Source organism: Colobus angolensis, unplaced genomic scaffold (assembly GCF_000951035.1).
Source record: "Colobus angolensis palliatus isolate OR3802 unplaced genomic scaffold, Cang.pa_1.0 Scaffold117, whole genome shotgun sequence".
Classification (NCBI taxonomy): Eukaryota; Metazoa; Chordata; class Mammalia; order Primates; family Cercopithecidae; genus Colobus; species Colobus angolensis.
In genome coordinates, this window is record NW_012112808.1 from 9,700,440 (window position 1) to 9,710,272 (window position 9,833).

The 9,833-nt window shown below is 47.6% G+C and overlaps 1 long non-coding RNA gene across 1 annotated transcript; it reads left to right on the top strand.

The window, feature by feature from the left end:
• Positions 1–3,970: 3,970 nt before the first annotated feature.
• LOC105527130 lies at positions 3,971–6,224 on the top strand. Its single transcript, XR_001004201.1, has 2 exons — positions 3,971–4,147; positions 5,700–6,224. It is a non-coding gene; the product is annotated as an uncharacterized LOC105527130 (long non-coding RNA).
• The last annotated feature ends 3,609 nt before the right edge of the window (positions 6,225–9,833 follow it).

Here is a 9,833-nt window from a genome sequence, read left to right on the forward strand (position 1 = left end):
TGGTGACAAAATCTCTAAGCATTTGCTTGCCTGTAAAGGATTTTATTTCTCCTTCACTTATGAAGCGTAGTTTGGCTGGATATGAAATTCTGGGTTGAAAATTCTTTTCTTTAACAATGTTGAATATTGGCTCCCACTCTTCTGGCTTGTAGGGTTTCTGCTGAGAGATTCACTGTTAGTCTGATGGACTTCCCTTTATGGGTAACTCAACCTTTCTCTCTGGCTGCCTTTAACATTTTTTCCTTCATTTCAACCTTGGTGAATCTGACAATTATGTGTCTTGGGGTTGCTCATCTCGAGGAGTCTCTTTGTGGTGCTCTCTGTATTTCCTGAATTTTAATGTTGGCCTGCCTTGCTAGGTTGGGGGAGTTCTCCTGGATAATATCCTGAAGAGTGTTTTCCAACTTAGTTCCGTTCTCTCCATCACTTTCAGGTACACCAATCAAACGTACATTTGGTCTTTTCACATAGTCCCATATTTCTTGGAGGCTTTGTTCATTTCTTTTTACTCTTTATTCTTCTAACCTTGTATTATCACTTTGTTTCATTAGTTTGATCTTCAATCACTGATACCCTTTCTTCCACTTGATCGAATCAGCTACTGAAGCTTGTGCTTGTGTCACGAGGTTCTCATGCCACAGTTTTCAGCTCCATCAGGTCATTTAAGATCTTCTCTACACTGTTTATTATAGTTAGCCATTCTTCTAACCTTTTTTCAAGATTTTTAGCTTCATTGCAATGGGTTTGAACATACTCCTTTAGCTTGGAGAAGTTTGTTATTACCAACCTTCTGAAGCCTACTTCTGTCAACTTGTCAAAGTCCTTCTCTGTCCAGCTTTGTTTTGTTGCTGGCGAGGAGCTGTGATCCTTTGGAGGAGAAGAGGCACTCTGATTTTTAGAATTTTCAGCTTTTCTGTTCTGTTTTCTCCCCATCTTTGTGGTTTTATCTACCTTTGGTCTTTGATGTTGGTGACCTACAGATGGGATTTTGGTGTAGATGTCCTTTTTGTTGATGTTGATGTTATTCCTTTTTGTTTGTTAGTTTTCCTTTTAACAGTGAGGTCCCTCAGTTGCAGGTCTGTTGGAGTTTGCTGGAGGTCCACTCCATACCCTGTTTGCCTGGGTATCACCAGCGGAGGCTGCAGAACAGCAAATATTGCAGAACAGCCAATATTGCTGCCTGGTCTTTCCTCTGGAAGCTTTGTCCCAGAGGGGCACCTGCCTATATGAGGTGTCTCTCAGCCCTTACTGGGAGGTGTCTCCCAGTTAGGCTACATGGGAGTCAGGGAACCTCTTGAGGAGGCAGTCTGTTCATTCTCAGAGCTCAAACGCCATGCTGGAAGAACCACTGCTCTCTTCAGAGCTGTCAGACAGGGGTGTTTAAGTCTGCAGAAGTTTCTGCTGTCTTTTGTTCAGTTATGCCCTGCCCACAGAGGTGGAGTCTAGAGGCAGTAGGCCTTCCTGAGCTCTAATGGGGTCTGGCCAGTTCAAGCTTCCTGGTCACTTTGTTTATTTACTCAAGCCCCAGCAATTGCGGACACCACCCCCCCCCAGCCAAGCTGCTGCCTCACAGTTCAATCTCAGACTGCTGCACTAGCAGAGAGCAAGGTTTCGTGGGTATGGGACCCACCAAGCCAGGCATGGGAGAGAATTTCCTTGTCTGCCAGTTGCTAAGACCTTGGGAAAAGTGCAGTATTTGGGCAGAATTGTCCTGTTTTTCCAGGTACAGTCTGTCATGCCTTCCCTTGGTTAGGAAAAGGAAATCCCTTAACCCCTTGTGTTTCCCAGCTGAGGCAACACCCCACACAGCTTTGGCTCACCCTCTGTGGGCTGCAACCACTGTCCAACTAGTCCCAGTGGGATGAACCAGGTACCTCAGTTGGAAATGCAGAAATCACCCATCTTATGTGTCAATCACGCTGGGAGCTGCAGACCGGAGCTGTTCTTATTTGGCCATCTTGGAACAGAGCCCCCCTCCCAAAAAACTGTCTCTGGCTAACTCTGATGCTTTTCTGAGTTCTTATCTAAATTTCCCCTTCTCCTCCTGTGGCACAGCCAGTTTTATTTTTTTGTCCTTATCACTACCCTTGCTGTCTCCTCGAATCATCCAGAGCCACTGTTGTTTTCTAGAATATTGGCAAGCACATTGACAGAGTGCCCACATTGTACCGAACTCCGAAGGGAATAGTTTTGCTCCCATCACTCAGGTGGGGAAACTGAGGTGAGGTTAGTTTAAAGTGGGTAAGTGGTGGGTCTGGAATTGGAGCTCTGGCTAGCTGGCTCTTCTCACCACAGCAGGAGGCCACTGGAGGCTCCAAGAGCTCTGAAATGTTGAGAACTGCCCTGTGGGTACCCGGGAAGAGGGCAAGAACACAGCACTACTTCCTTGGGTACAGTTTAGCTCCTCAGAGGGGTTTTCCGAGCTGTCCTCGGTCCTATGAGGGAGGTAGAAATTACATTTCACTAGGGAACAGCCAGGGTCACCTTCTTACCTGCGGCCCCACCATCCCATCAGCCTGGATGGGCCTCCTCAGCAGTCACACTTGCCCCTAGGCTGAGAAGGGGTGGGACTCAGCTCCACAGAGTCTCCCAGGGCCTCAGGCAGGTACTGCAGGCTGATTCCATCTCCAGGTTGGCAAGAAAAATAAAAAAGTCAACTGCCCAAAAGACTTCTCTTAGCACCCATAGCAAGTCAGGCTGGCAGGTGGAGCCTATGCTGGGGTAGTCCTGTCTGCCAGGCCTGATGTTCCATGTGAAGAGACTGGTGAGCACCAGGTGACCCCACCCAGGTGCACGTGGCTCTGTCAGGTACAGGCAGGTCTCTGCTCACTGATGGGACACCACGAGGGCCCAGACAAAGCAGAGCCTTGCTCACCGGGTGTCTGCTGGTGCTGCCATCACCAAGGAACACACCCCAGGCAGCTTAAACCACAGACATTTATTCTTGCACAATGCTGGAGGTCAGAAGTCTGAGATCAAGGTGCTGGATGGCCTGGATCCCCCTGAGGGTGGCTGGCGGGTCCAGTGCAGGCCTCCCACCTTGGCTGGGGGACAGCCATCTGCTCCCTGGCTCTCCACATCACCTTCCCCCTGTGCCTGTCTCTCTCCAGATCTCCCCTTTCTGCAAAGACACGAGTCCTACTGGATCAGGGCCCATCTGTGTGACTTCACTTTTACTTGAGTACCTCTCACAGACCCTAACCCCAAATCGGGTCACATGCTGAGGTACTGGGTGTGAGGACCTTGACGTTTGTATTTTGAGGGGTACATCATTTAACCTGCACCACCAAGGACAGAGCCAAAGACCCTGGGATGACAGGCCCAGAACAGGACCTGGTGGAGGCTCTTCTTTAGGGGAGAGAGGGAAATGGGAGCCACCACTGGCAGAGCCTGAGGGCAGGGCAGCCAGAAAGAAGCCATGGGAGTCCCCAGCGTGGAAGTCCCCGCTGAGCAGCCTGTGTCCCCTGAAGCAGACCCTGACATGAGGACTGGGGAGTATGTGTTTATTAGGGAGGATCCACGGAAGGAGGAGAGAACCAGGTAGGGAAGGAGGGAAGCCCAGGGCAGGGCTCTAGAGAGAGGATGACCCTCAGAAGCAGGAGAGGCTGGTCTTGCCGGCACCTCTTGAGGGAGGAGGGTGCACCCGAGACCAGACCCAGCAAGAGGTGGGAGCCCCAGGAGCAGCCCCACTCCAGGTCCTCTGCAGGAGTGACTTGGCTGCCACTAGGCTGCCCTGCCCAGCTCAGCAGGTCCTGTAGGTACAGGCAGACAGAGGGGCAGCGAGAGATCTGGGACGTGGACAGAACCACAGTTGCCACAACTGCTCGCGGCTCCCTCCCTCCTCTGACATCAGAGAGAGCAGGGAGTCTCCGCTGCCTTCACTTTCCAGCCCCACACACCTCCCTGCAGCCTGGCTGTGCCCCCTGCACCACTGACACACCTCCCTGCAGCCTGGCTGTGCCCCCTGCACCACTGGAACCTGCTGAGCTGTGCAGGGCAGCCTGGTGGTGACCGGGACACTCCTGCAGAGGACCTGGAGCTTGGCTGCTCCCGGGGCTCCCGTCTCCTGCTGGGTCTGGTCTCCGGTGCACCCTCGTCCCGCAGGAGGTGGGGGCAAGAGCAGCTTCAGCCCCTTTTGCTCCCCGTGGTCTGTGCATGGACAGGGTGTGGGCCCAGGGAGACGGTTGTGTGGTGTGTGCATTGTGTGTGTGTGTGTGTGGGGGGTGTCTGTGTGTCCTGTTCGTGAATATTTGTGTGATATGTGTGTAGTTATGCTCATGTGTCATGACTCTGTGAGGGTGTGATGGAAGAGTGTGTGTAAGAGAGAGGTTTGACTGTGTGTGATGTGTGCATGTGGTGTCTGTGTGTTGGGTGGGTTTGTGTGTGTATGTAGTGTCTGTGTGTATGATGTCAGTGTGTTGCATGAGGATTTATGTGTGTGTGGTGTCAGTGTGTGTGATATTGGTGTGTTGTGTGTGGGTTTATGTGTGTGTAATGTCAGTGTGTGTGATGTTGGTGTTTTGTGTGTGGGTTTGTTTTTGTGTGATGTTGGTGTGTGTGATATTGGTGTGTTGAATGTGGGTTTATGTGTGTGCATGTGGTGTCTGTGTGTGTGATGTCCGTGTGTTGTGTGTGGGCTTATATGTGTGTGTGTGATGTCGGTGTGTTGTGTGTGGGTTTGTGTGTGTGTGATGTTGGTGTGTTTTGTGTGAGTTTGTGTGTATGTGGTATCTGTGATGTCAGTGTGCTGTGTGTGGGTTTATGTTTGTGTGTGATGTTGGTGTGTTGTGTGTGGGTTTATATGTGTATGTGTGATGTTGGTGTGTTGTGTGTGGGTTTATGTGTGTGTGGTGTCTGTGTGTGTGATGTCGGTGTGTTGGTTGGGTTTATGTGTGTGTGATGTCACTGCTTTACGTGTGGGTTTACGTTTGTGTGTGATGTCAGTGTGTGTAATGTCAGTATGTTGTGTGTGAGTTTATATATGTCTGTGTGATGTTGGTGTGTTGTGTGTGGGTTTGTGAGTGTGATGGTGTCTGTGTGATGTTGGTGTGTTGTGTGGGTGTGGGTGTGTGCATGTGGTTTCTGCCTATGGGCGGAGGTTTGCTCACAGATGGAGGAGAAGGAGCTCTACAGGCAAAGATCCCAGGGCTGTGGAGGAGGGGATGCAGTCCTGAGAACTTCCTCTGAGTCAGAAGGCCAAGAAAGGTAGGATTTTAAAGGAACAGAGAACCCTGGTGGGTGAGGTGAACCTGAGCTCCTCGGGCTATCTGTTGTCCTGTGGAGCAGAGGCAGGCCCATGAGGGTGATTTTCAGAATTCTGCCTGCTTCTGGGAGTGAAATGAAGACCCTCTGGGGTCCCTCTGATGTCACCAATGTTGCCCATCTCAGGGCATCTCTGGTCCAGACCTGGCTGGGAGAGAGCTGTGGGTGGAGGTGCACTGGGTGGGGGTTGGTGGGAGGGGCGGGCTGGCTTTTCCTCAGCCCCCAGACTTAGTCAGAGAAGGTCACACATAAGTGCTTGGAAGTACTGGGAGGAAGTGTGATCCTGAGTCCTGGCACACTTGATCATGCGTGACAGGGACTTAAGAAAAACCCCTAATTACAGCCATGTGGGGTTTGTCTCCCTCCTGAAGCCTAGCGCCTGTCTGCTCAAGGCACGGGTTTGACCAAGGTCCTAAGAGACCCCTTCTCTCCCTTAGGCAGAAGTCCTCCTGGCAGGGTATGCCCACGCTGGTTAGTGCTGCTGCAAAGACAAGCCGAAGACCATGAGAGACCTCAGGTGGTCTTTGTGGGGAAAAGAAATGGGTTTTGGCCCCAAACCCTTTTGCTGCATTTTTCCCCTGTCCCTGGGAAGCCATGAGACCTCAAATCTGTGTTCCCAAGGAGGAGAGCAGCTGTTGCCAGGTGATAACATGACGTGCTTGGGGAAAGTAAGTGGCTGCCAGGCATGGCTGAGAGCTGTTGTCACTGGCGTCAAGTGCGTGTCTCCAAGCCTCATCGCACGGCGTCCCTCGACGTGAGGCCACATGGCAAGTGGGCCGCGGATCTCCCCTGCCCTTTGTAAGCACGTAAGACAGCAGGTTTTGCAGATACCTTGTGGTGCAGGGGAATTTCCTCTGGCCAGGTCTGAAGAAGCAAAGCAGCAGGCACAGAGAACAAAGCCAAGGCTTTCAAAAGGCAAGGAGCCAAAAAATTTTTCAAAATAAAAGTCGTTCTAAAATGTCTCTGCCATTGGTAGTCTCATTTTTTTAAATGTAGGAAATAGTCAAGTATTAAAATGACAAAAATGAAACAAGTGACTCATGGGCTGAGACGGAAGGAGGAAGACAAAGAATGAAAACAGAACAGAGAGGGAGGTTCTGGATGTATTTGCTCTGGGATTACATGTGTGCACGTCTTGTTTTTCCCTTTTATATCTCCCTCATCTGAAATATGTAGCAGAGAAAAATTTAAACTGTAAGAGGAAAACTTTTTCCAAACAGTGAAGTTTACTAAACTGTGGCCTGAGATCTATATTCACATTCTAAAAAACCATGCCAAATTCCCCACGCTAACAGCAGCCCCAGACCAAAGAGCTGCTCTTGTCTTGATCGAAGTGAATAACTGTCTTAACACCAAGTGACTAGAAACCATCTGTCCCGAGACCAGAGAGGAGACCTGTGTCAGTAATGCTGTTCAGCAAATACTTGCCATTCCTGACCTCCAGGCTCAGGAGGGATTGGCCAGCCTGGTCCCCTAGGAAGATGGGGCCACGCGCTGGCTCTGGACAATGGTCACGATGGAAATGGCATCTGCTCTTGCAGGCCAAAGAGTTTAATTGCCTCCAGAGCTCTCCTTCCCTCTGCAACAGTGACCAATAATGTTCCAGGTAGCAGTCCTTCCATCACCTTGAATCCCAGAGCAAGAATGACATGGAGTGGAGCCCCCCAGATAAGCTGTAGTGAACATGATAATGTGCAGATGAAATCAACTGTTGTTTTTTAAATTCAGTAAGTGTGAATTACATAGCACAACTATACTTGTCTTAATTGATAGAAGATGAGTTTGTTTTTTAGCTGACCAATAGCAAAAATCCAATAAACAGATTAATAAAATAATAAATAGATGGATGGATGGATGGATGGATGGATGGATGGATCAGTGGATGGGTGGGTGGATAGATGGAGCTGTTAGATATGGCTCTTTGTTTACAAATCTCAACCACAAACTTTGTCACTTCTCCAAAATAAAACTCCTACATGGTAGAGACTCTGTGAATGTTATTAAAATGAGAGAGCTATTAGAAGCCAAGAGATGAGGCTGATTTTGACCTCTAGCTTAAGAATATTTGGTATCACTGTGCATAAGCTTTACCTACCATTGACCAAAAGGAACCCTCTATGGACACTCAGGAAGGAAGTTCTCCAGCCTGCAGGCACTTCTGTTCAGGGTAGGGGTTCAGGTTATGTAAACTCCAACCAAGTGTGACCAATAACTCTTGTTGCTCTACAGCTTCACCAGGAACACAAGCAAATATGCTGTCACTTTTGATTAAAAAGCATGTCTGTGATTGTTGATGTGCAAATATAAAGAGCCAAGCATGGAGAAAGAAGAACAAGCATTAAAACATACCTTAGTGACCACCACCAGCCCTCATATACCTGCCCTGTCCTGGGTCCCCTTCTCCAGGTGCCCTCTTCAAAGTATCAGAGACAAACCAGAGAAACAATATAACCCGTGACCAGCGAGGATATTTCAGTTCCAGACCTAGGACCTGAGATGAATTTGGGGGGGCAAGTGCTTTCGTTTTTTATCATCTACTCAGAGGATGTTGACTGACAGCTAAAACTACTCAAAGGCTATAAAATCTAGCTTTATGGTTTTAAGAATAGTCAAACTTGCATGTGAAATCATCAGAGAATGGAGATTTGCCCCCTGTCCAGGTAGGCTCTTCAATTTGCAGTTCAGATATAAAAAAAGGTCTCACTTGTTTACTTACCTGTTTTGCATATATTTTTATTTTCTGTTGAGTATGATGTTTGATATATAAAAAAAATCTTTCCAGCTGAGAATGGCTTCTGGGGTTAGCCAGTTCTTAGAGAGAGCAAAGGACTCAGCTGGGAGTATGCTTATGATGCACCAAGTAACCCATCCAGAGCCATTCCCTTCTATCTGGCCTGTACATCTCAAAAGGTAATATTCCTATACCTTGACAAGCCCAGGGCCAGCTACCAGACAACTAGAGACCACCAAAAGCCCCCCAAAATTATTCCAATTGGCCAGTCCTAAATTGTTCACTCTGCCCTGTTTTGCCTTTACTGTTGTAACCAAAATAAGGACTGAGGTCTCAGCTGTCCCCAGCTCCTGTCTTCTGCCACTTGACCAAAGCTTGATGCTTCCAGCGTGGCCCTGAGTGGTAGGCGTTGGCCTCCTCTCTGGAACTGTGCATGTAATCAACTTTGTCTTTCTCGTGTCTCCTCGGCGGCAGCAGCATCTGACTGATTATCTCATAAAGAGATGCAAAACATTACTGTTTCTGTTTCTGATCTTTAAAGCCAATGAGAATGGACAAGCCCAGTGCTGCTGGGCAAGGCAACAGGTGCTCAGCACTGCTGTGGGAAAATGAACTCCTGCAATCTTTCTGGAGGGCAAACATCAACAAGGTTTGCCAGCCTTTAACATGTGCACTTACTGCCTCCCAGCCACTCCAATTCCAGGAATCTATCCTAAGGAGATAGTGAGTTAATTGCAAACATGAATATCCAAAAATGTTTATCACTGTTTTATATAGAATCACGAAAATTTGGAAACAGCTACCATGGACCATGGTAGGGGATGGAATAAATAAACTTTGATGCCACATGCAGTTGAATGCTAGGCAGCCATAAAACCTGCATTTGAAAAAAATTGTGTGCCACGAGAAAATACTGTATGATAAAGATCTTTTAAGGCTGTATGACATTTTCTGTAAGATTCAGTTTAATTGTGTTAGTCTGTATGCATACAATGCCATTAACATCAACATGCTCTGAGGTGGATTATAGGAGATTGTTATTCACATCTCAGTACTTTCGTGCATTTTCAAATTCTTGACTATAAAAATCTGCTTGTCTAGAATAAAAAAAATGTATAATTTTCTAATTGATGGGGAAACGAACCCTGAATGATAGAAATCAACAGCTTTGTCAGTTATTCATAATTAATACTCAGTATTTAGTAGCTCTCTTCAAGCATGCAGGTTTACAAAACACCACTGGCTTATCATTTTGTGAATCAAGACCCATTTTCTTGAGTGTAAAGGCTCTAACATGGTGAAAACACTGAACACTTAATTCACAAGAGCTCAAGCAAGACTTGGCAATAAAAAAAGAATCATTTTATGGATAAAGAACAAAGTCAAGGGCCTAGCAAATAGAGATGGCCCTTTCTCTTCTTTGTTAAAATTGATCATTGGTCATTGATGGAACATGGAATTTGGGGTTTGGGGGGATTTATTGTTTGTTATTTGTGGTGGGGAAAAAAAAGAGTTTTCAAAACAGGCTTTGGCATAGCCCAGCCTGGGGTCAGGCTGAACTGTAAAAGCATTTCTATGATTGTTGAGCTCACTCAGTAGACTGAGTATGAAGGGCTCTAGATCCCAAGACTGGGCCCAGAGAAGTCGTCGTGCATATGTAGGCAGCTCACACACCTCTGACCTCATGCAGTGATAATTAGCTCCCAAACTCAGTCTCGATTTTTTCACACAACCCTTACCACTCCCAACCTCCACTCATCAATGATCTAGGCTGGATATACTCAGTGGTGTTAATTTGGTGTTAATTTATGTTCAGACATTTAAGCAATGCTTATGGGAT